This window comes from Rhamphochromis longiceps, linkage group LG8, assembly GCF_057381845.1.
Source record: "Rhamphochromis longiceps isolate RC_006_pf linkage group LG8, R_longiceps_female_GT1.1, whole genome shotgun sequence".
Classification (NCBI taxonomy): domain Eukaryota; kingdom Metazoa; phylum Chordata; class Actinopteri; order Cichliformes; family Cichlidae; genus Rhamphochromis; species Rhamphochromis longiceps.
The window spans coordinates 26,394,283-26,402,951 of NC_140564.1; the positions used below are offsets into that span (position 1 = coordinate 26,394,283).

Below are 8,669 nucleotides of genomic sequence, written 5' to 3' on the forward strand. Positions count from 1 at the left end.
TAGTGGCCCCCAGCTAGTCGTAAAAGCCAAAACATCACATTTTTCTCTGTTACAGCGCCTAAGTTATGACCTCGGCAGTTGTTTCTCTGCTTTCTGTAAGGTGGGGGTGTGGAATGTGGTCTATCTATCTCCCCTGTCTTTAGACACAGAGTCTCCTGCTTACAACCTTCTCTTCATGATTCAACAATTAAGCATGTCAAGAAAACAGTGTAACACATTCCCAGCAGATCAAGGATACAGAGTGATGCACATTTATCTAATGAACTAATATGTGAATATGTTCTGTTAACTCAAAAGTATAATGAGAACTAAACTACATACAGCTCACACACTCTATATTAAAGGGTATAATGTGATCTACAGCAGTATTCTAATTCAACTACTTTGATTACATATATAAGGTAACATATAATAACAGAATAATCTAATAATATATATAGATATAGATATAGATATAGATATAACACCCTTAAATTGCTTCCTTTAAAGCATTAGAACAAAACAAAAATACGATAATTACAATAAAATTGTGGAATGGAATCATGGAAAGGCTTCGGAAAATACAAAAGTTTCTAATCCTGATTTAAAATAACTACTAGAGTCTGCACAGCAGAGTTGTGAGTAGAGATGGACCGATCCGATATTACGTATCGGTATCGGTCCGATACTGACCTAAATTACTGGATCGGATATCGGAGAAAAATAAAAAATGTAATCCGATCCATTAAAAATCACGAAAGCACCTCACAAAACTTGCAACACGCCGTAACTCACCTCAGAACGTTAGCACGTCGGAGCAGTATGCATCACGTGATAGAGCGGCTGTCGCATGCAGGACCTGTCGGTGGTCTGGATAGCATTTGGAGCTTCGCTAGCAACCCGGCATTTCATCTCCGACAAAGTTATCCCCGAGAGAAGTAAAGCAAGTGTGTAAGTCCATCTCTGAATGTTTGTAAAGCATTCCTGCGTTAAGCTTAACGAGCGACTGCCTCTCGCTCTCCGCTGCTACTTCAATCATGAAACTGCTTAATGATCAGCTGATCGGCTTTTCTGTCGCGAGTCCGTGTCTCTTGTTTGCTTTTGGCCCACTTTGCACCAGAAAGAGGAAACCAGTGGATAAACAACAGCAGCACGTTTAAGCTTGATCAGCTGTTGTTAGAATTTATTTATTATTACTTTCTACTCCAGGATCTTTTTCTATGTAGCTGACGGCTGGTAACTGTGCAGGGGCGGATCTAGCAAAGTTTAGCCAGGGGGGCCGATAGGGCATTAACAGGGAAAAGGGGGCACAAAGACATACTTTTCTTTCTTATTCTCATTTAAAATGTCGAGCTTTTAATTATTTAATATTTATTTGAATCTTACACCCAAAGTTTTAATCTGATGTAAAATGTATAGAAGTCCATTATTGTATATAGTAACTGTTAAGTCTAATATACCCTAGTAAGCTATAGTACTTTTTCCTTTGGGAAGGTACCATCTGTGCAGTCTGCAATTTTGTTGAAGAAAGATGTTGAATCTATTTAATATTTCTTGAAAAAGAATTGATTTCTGTGTATTTTTTTTCACACTGCATCAAATTAAGGTTGATTACGTCGATTAAGCATCATGAGGTGGAGCGTGAGGGGTGGGTCCCTATTTTTTATTTATTTATTTTTGTTGTTGCTGGGAGTTGGAACCCTATTAGTTAGGTTGCTTAATATTTATGCTAAGTACTCTTTAAAATACCAGAATAGGGAGGATGGTGTAGGTTTAAGTTTATTAGATTGATCAGTATTGCTGAACTATGAAATATTTTTTTTTGCATACAGGTATAACAGAATAGCTTTAGTGTAGTTGTTGTTTTAAACTTGAGTATGAACTTATACAAAATGCAGAAAGATATTTTAAAAACAGTTTTGTTGATTAAAAAACACTATATCGGATTCATATCGGTATCGGCAGATATCCAAATTTATGATATCGGTATCGGACATAAAAAAGTGGTATCGTGCCATCTCTAGTTGTGAGGGGAGATTATTCCACAAGTGAGACACATAAACACTAACCTTGTTTGGTTCCAGTCCCAGGAATATTAAGTACACCCTTGGCCAGGACCTTAGCAGCAGCATTTTGAATAAGCTGCAACTGATTAATCTTTTTTTATTATTATTAAGATCAGTAAAAACTCTAAACTATTACAATAATCTAACCTACTGAAAAAATGCATGTGTAAGATTTTCACTATCTTTCTTTACCACGCGACCCTTAGTTCTTGCAATACTTTTAAGATGGTAATAGGCTGATTTAGTAATGGTCTTTATATGGCTAACCATATTTTTAACTTGATCTGTAGTTTTGAGATTCATTAAAGAAATTTGGGAAATAACTTCAAGCCTTGCATTTTTTTACTGCTGTTTTCTCAGCATTGAGCTGATGAAAATTCTGGTTCATCCATACTCTAATTTGTTAAATACATTAACCTCATAAGTCTAAAAGACCAAAGTTATAAGGTGACACTGAAATATACTGCTGAGTATCATCAGCATAACTACGGTACAAGATATTATAATGCTCCATAATCTAAGCTAAAGGAAGCATATAAATATTAAACAGAGGTGTTCAAGAGCAGAACCCTAGAGGACCCCACACGAAACCTTTCTTTGGTCAGAATTATACTGTCGTTGCAAAGTGATACAAAATAATCTCGATTTGTCAAATAAGATTTAAACCAAATAAATGCACCTTAGAACACACATGCATCAACACTACAATGAGCGGGTGGAGGGAGGTTTGGAGTCTTCTCTCACCCCCATTCTCTGCGACCTGCTGGAGCGGGGGGGCTAGGAGGAGGAGTTGGCCGTCCGACTGCGGTCTGGAGTGTGGGGCCTCCCTGCTGCTGCGGAGTCGGGGCGGTCTGCCTCCCCCCACCGCAGGGAAAAGGGTAACACCACCTGGGTCTGGGTGCAGTTCCCCCCCCTCCAGGGGCAAGGGTACCTAGACCCGGGGCTTAGAGTATGCTTGGGGAGTGTGATCGTGTGTACAGCGTCTCTTTATGTCTGTCTCCACGTTGGTTGAGTGTGGAGTAAGTGTATATGAGAGCATGAGGGTGGGAATGGATGTTTGTATATGTGTGTGCCTGTATTTCTGTGTCTATATGTCAGGTTGGGTGTCAGGCGCCACCTCTCTGGGGACATCTTAGGCCCTCCAAGGTATGGAGGCCTATCTCCCCCCACCACCACTTCCCCTGCCAGTGGCGGACTCCCTCAGACGTCGGTGCGTTGGTGGTTCTTTGTGTCCGGGGATGGGCGTCCAGGTACACACCGGCTCACTCCTTGGCGGCCGCTTATCGGGGCCTGGAGCCTGGGGCTTGCTCGGGCCACTTCGGAGGTGGGGTGCCCCCGGCCTCTCGGCCTGGGGCTCGGTCACTCAGGCACGGCTGGCTGCCGGCGGAGCTCACGGGCGCGTCACTGCAACTCCCCCTGGCTTCTGCTCCGCGGCTGCTGAGTGAGCCCTCATCTGGGACTCTCCTCAGCTCTTTCTGGGACAGTGGCGCGGCTGCCCCTCTGTTGGTCTTCCTTGGTCTCTTGTGTTCTGGGGGCCTCTGGATGTCTGGAGTTTTGATCTCCTCCATACCTGCTTCATGCCCTGGAGGACGGGGCTGTGGCCCCCCCACACCCTCTAGCAGATCATTACATGAAGGAACCTTTTAAAAAACAAAAAACAAGCACGTCCATGCTCACAGGTGTACACACGGGTGATCACACCCACAAACTACACCCTTTTTGGCTCCTACCTCAAAGCACACTGTGTTCTGTTGATCTTATGTGCTGCACAATAATGTTTAACATTTAGTATTTACTGTCATATTCCCATATATCATTGTGATGTTGTTTATTCTATTACTCTTGTTCTCTTCTGCTTGTTTTCTTTTTTCTTTCTCAGCAGGTGACCCAGGTGATTGATATATGCATTTTTTTTTCTTTTTTTCTTCTTTTTTTTTCTTTTTCTGCTCATTCTGTTGGTTTTTGGTTTTTGCCCTTCTCCCCCGTCCCTCTTCTCAGCTGTTTCTCTTTCCCTCTTTCTTTCTCCCTTTCTTTCCCCCAGTCAAGTCTGTCCCATGTTCAGTAAGTGAAAATAAAATAAACAATAAAAGGTGAATCAAATGGACCATTATGGCAAGGCTGGGATGGTCAATTTGGTAAAGTAAATCCGTTGGGCATCTTTCTTTGCCTTTAGACAACAATTCTGATGGCAAAAGAGCCAAACGGGACAGGCAAAAAAAAAAAAAAAAAAGATTTAAACCAAATAAGCACAGTTCCTGAGAGTCCCACCCATTGCTCTAACCTGTTAAGCAGTACGTTAAGATCAACCATATCAAGTGACAATTCTGATTGGGAATTCGGAAAGTCTGACTTTTGATTCAAATACAATGCACCAAGAGTGGCAAGTTTCCCACTTTAGTGTGGTCTTCCTGGGGGTGTGGCTTTCAATCAGCTGCTAACAGTGTTTCACCTGTTTTCTGTTCCCTCATCAGCTGCAGTGTATTGAAGGACTTGTTCTCCCCTCTATTCTGTGCAAGATTGTACAGCTTCAGTAAATTAGGCTCATCTTGCTTTTTGGTTCTTGTTTACCTTATGTCCTCAACTTGGAGTCTCCATTGCTTCTCTGGGTTTCCTTTCAATGTGTTGGACAGTTTTCCTTGGCCTGCTCAGACAAATTGAGTTTCTAGATCCAAACTATCACTCCGAGGAGGACTTGAAATGCTCACTTATTTGCCCTCCACTCTGCTGTCTTTTAGTAAGAAATTCTTCAACTTGTCTCAGTTGTTCCATGTCTGCATTTGAGTCTACCTGTTTTAATTAAATCTGACAAAAGGAGACCTTGTAAGTATCGTTGCAACTGACAGAACGACAGGATGTGAATAGAGGAGTAAAATGCCTGTGCATCTACCTTAACCTCCTCTCAGTCTTTTAACAACAGAATAACAGCAGATTAAAGATCTTTCTATGGTATCCCACCCCTTTTTCACATCCACATAACTACCTGTGAGGTCCCAGACATCTGAACCTCACTAAAATATTTTTCAAAACAAGACAGTAAAAAATGAGTGTTGCTAGGTGGCTTTTATGGAATTCCATAAAATTGTTGCCACCCTACAGTGATTCAGATTAGTTTGTGTTTCAGGGATTAGGTTGATGCAGAACTCATGAGCAATGGTTTAGGCACAAGAACTGAATATTAATTGATAATCATAATTTAGGGAAAAAAATATGATTTTGTTTCAACAAAACAAACAAAAAAAGGCCCAAAACGTACTTTTAATAGTTCCTAAGTGCACTGAAAAAAAGGGACTGGCCATCTCTTGGATTTATGTAAGCATCTTGCATGCATTTAACACAATTGCCTCATGTTTTAAAGTTAAATGTAACTATATAGTGTAAAAACTACATGATATGCAGAAAGGGTGTATTAAATTGTTCATATCATGTTCAGGTGAAGTAAGTCAATAAGATAGCAACGTTAAATCTCGTGAAACCACGCGTGATTTCATCTCGCGGGCTTTGGATCGTGGTTTAAAAAAGGCATCCATCTCAGTCAAGTCGAGCAGCCAACTCTACGTTTTTGGTATGTCTTGATTTTTTAAATTCATTTTTACCATATTTCAGCCAAATGTAGTTAAACGTCTAGAGTGTCGCCATGTAACATGCTAAAAAAGAGCCGTTAGCTTATTTGCTGTTTTATCTGTTGTCAAAGAATTGGCGCTTTTTCATTTGAATTTGTCTTTGGCACAAGAGCCGTAATATCACATTAAACCTAATTACGAGGCACTCATAACATAATTTGGTTTTCTGTGTGAATAGATTTGTCAACTGACTCTTCAGTTACATTGTGTATTTACTGCACCGTGGTGTTAGTGAGATTTTGGACATTGAACAGCTTTAGCTAATATCATCAGCGGCATTATGCTAGCTTACATCCCTACCCCTCCTGCCCTCACCTGCTGTCCTTTTGTTTTTGTTTTTGTTTTTTTTGCTGCACATTGAGAGATGACCTCTATTCTGCATTTCACCAGGAGTCAGCTGATGGATTGTGGGTTCAAGGTGTTATGGTAAGAAAGTATATTCTATTTTCGTTTCTGTAACTTAATTATAATAGGTTTTTTATAATTATTAGGTGCATGCATACTCACCCTATTAATACAACTGAGAGATCCAAAATCTGCCATAGGTTTAACTTATACCTGTATGTATTGCCAGAAAGGTGATTACTGGACTCGCATTAATGCACACTTGAACTGAAATGAGGTTGTAACTTGTGGGTTGTTGGGTTGCAAATCAGAAACAAACATCTTTGGATTTTTTTTAATCCCATAAGATCTGGAAACACAGTTTTTATTCAACAAAACATTACTGATTAACCAAGCACAGTGCCTGCTGTTATTTCAAAATAATTGTATGTCATTTCAGATAAAATGCAGCATTCCAGTGCATCCCAACCATGCCTTTACAGTCAAGGTTTCTGACGGAGCTGAGTTTTTCTCTGACAGTCTGCTGAAAGTGTTTGCAAAGTGATCGGGGGAACAGGGCACAAAGCTAAAGGATGTAGCTGCCATAATGACAGTAAGAACTTTAAAATTCTTTAACTACAAAGTGTATATGCATTGCATTAGGTCAGTAAAAGATTTTTATGCTACATCCATTGAAACAGTCAACTATTACCTGTGAGTAATGATTCCACTAAAAGGATGCCATAATTTTCGTCATGCATTTACTGGCCCACTGAGAAAAAATTATCTTTTTTTAAAAATAAATGTTCTGGAAACTATATATCCATAAAGTTGATGTCAAACAGGAACTTTTGATATTGCTTTGTAGATGCTGGTGTTGCATGTTGACTGGTTTAAAAAGTCAAGAGTTTTTGTCTGGGATCATTTTCTTCTGTGCTACTGAAAAGTTCACAAATCTCTGTTTTCTTTGTTATAATAGTCAAGGATGACATTAATGCTCGGAGTCCCTCATCAAAGTGCTCCGCATCTGTGTGAAAGACAATTGCAACATCTTGGTGCAGGAGTTCATGGTGAGTGTTTTATGAGTAGATTGTGGCTTTGCAACATTTAAAAATGCATTTAGTTATCCACTTGATCCTCATTGGACTGGTTAGGACCAGTAGTCCTCTTTAATAATTTGAAGTTCACATGAGGCCTGGTAGTGAAGCCCTTGAGGCCCCATCCCCACCCCTGTATTAGGGGTCACATCAGTGTGAAAAAACTTTAAATTTGTCATTCTAATGAACAAAGGAAAATCCCACCAATATTTATATTAGCTTTTGTTTGAAAAAATGACCAACTGACCAACAGCTAACCAAATTGTGGGGCTGAAAGTCTAAATTCTAACATCTTCTGAGTGACATAACCTGGATTTCTGATGGGCCGGTGTCTTTCTAACAAAAACTAATGTAAAGCATTTGAAATTATTATGTTTTTCACCCTCTCTTAGAAACTCTGTTAGACCATGAATGGCAGCATGGCAGGCCACTCTTTGGCTATAGCTATTTACTATGTTGCTTGCATTGGTTTAAATTACTCTAACATTAGAACTGGTAGATTCAAAAGAGATGAGTTTAAAAAGGAATCTTAAAGAAATGTTTTGTGTTTAACCAGGACTTGACTGAGGCCACTGCACAGATTGAGAAAACCACAATGAACATCTGTCTCCAGAGGATGCGGCAGGCAATGACTTTTCTGATGTTGTTCTTCAAGATCTGGATAACGTGACCTTTGCAGTAGCCATGCTGTTTGGACCTTTTTTATTCCTTCAACATGAGCTACCCATCACAACTCTGCTACACTTTTGAGGTGATTCAATGGGTGGTAATGGAGTTGGATGCAACTCAGCTCTCAAGAAAAGCTCACAACTAAGACAAAACTGCTCCTGCAACGAAGCTCACTGTTATGCATGTGAGGTGACCAGCTCTAGGTGAGAGGACATTTAAATCTCACACTTGTTCTGCTGCATTTTTGAAGCTCAATTCCAGGAACGGATCGCAGGGTTCATTTTTATATACTCTGCAACTGCCATGAGGACGAGCCGTTTTTTGTTGTTGTTTGTTTTTCCTTTTGCTCTGTACAAGTTCTGTTTGTCTGTTTGGCAGCATTTTTTAATTTCTCTTTGTATTTTTTCTTTCTTTTACTAGTGAAGAGATGTAGCGTGAACAGTTATACAGTCTAAATATCCCATATGGGTCGTGTGAAATGGTATTTTCAGTTTCATTCAGTTGAAGTAAAGAACGTTGAATATTTCTAAGTGTGCTGTTTTGAACCAAGATGTCACAGTATGATCAGTGCTGTAATTTTTGACAGTCACTGTATCAATGTTATTTTTGCGTCTCTTGAATAAAGGTTTTGACCTGCAAGTGCTAATTTCTTTAGTTATTGGGGTAAAATGGGAGGTGTTAATAGGAAGGTGTTTGCCAATTCAGTAACCTAATTTAATGTTAATGGAAACTAACATTACCTCAAATTGTTTAGTTATAATTGTTGTTTAACTGAATCTTGATGTCAGAGGCCTTAAATAGAATGTTTTGTATTGTTCTTTCCCAACATTTTTCAAAAGAAACAGTCCAATTTCTTTGCTGTGATTGATTCCAGAGAACACGGAAGAACTGACATTATTTAACTGTTGATTTAT

The 8,669-nt window shown here is 39.6% G+C and overlaps 1 long non-coding RNA gene across 3 annotated transcripts; it reads left to right on the forward strand.

The window, feature by feature from the left end:
* The first annotated feature begins 5,315 nt into the window (after positions 1-5,315).
* LOC146663847 (uncharacterized) lies at positions 5,316-8,394 on the forward strand. 3 transcript variants are annotated; one of them, XR_014912927.1, is made up of 6 exons: positions 5,316-5,354; positions 5,476-5,607; positions 6,028-6,091; positions 6,450-6,602; positions 6,969-7,059; positions 7,643-8,394. It is a non-coding gene; the product is annotated as an uncharacterized LOC146663847 (long non-coding RNA). The 3 variants fall into 3 exon arrangements; XR_014912926.1 differs by having other exon boundaries at positions 5,324-5,607; XR_014912925.1 differs by lacking the exons at positions 5,316-5,354; positions 5,476-5,607 and having other exon boundaries at positions 5,624-6,091.
* The last annotated feature ends 275 nt before the right edge of the window (positions 8,395-8,669 follow it).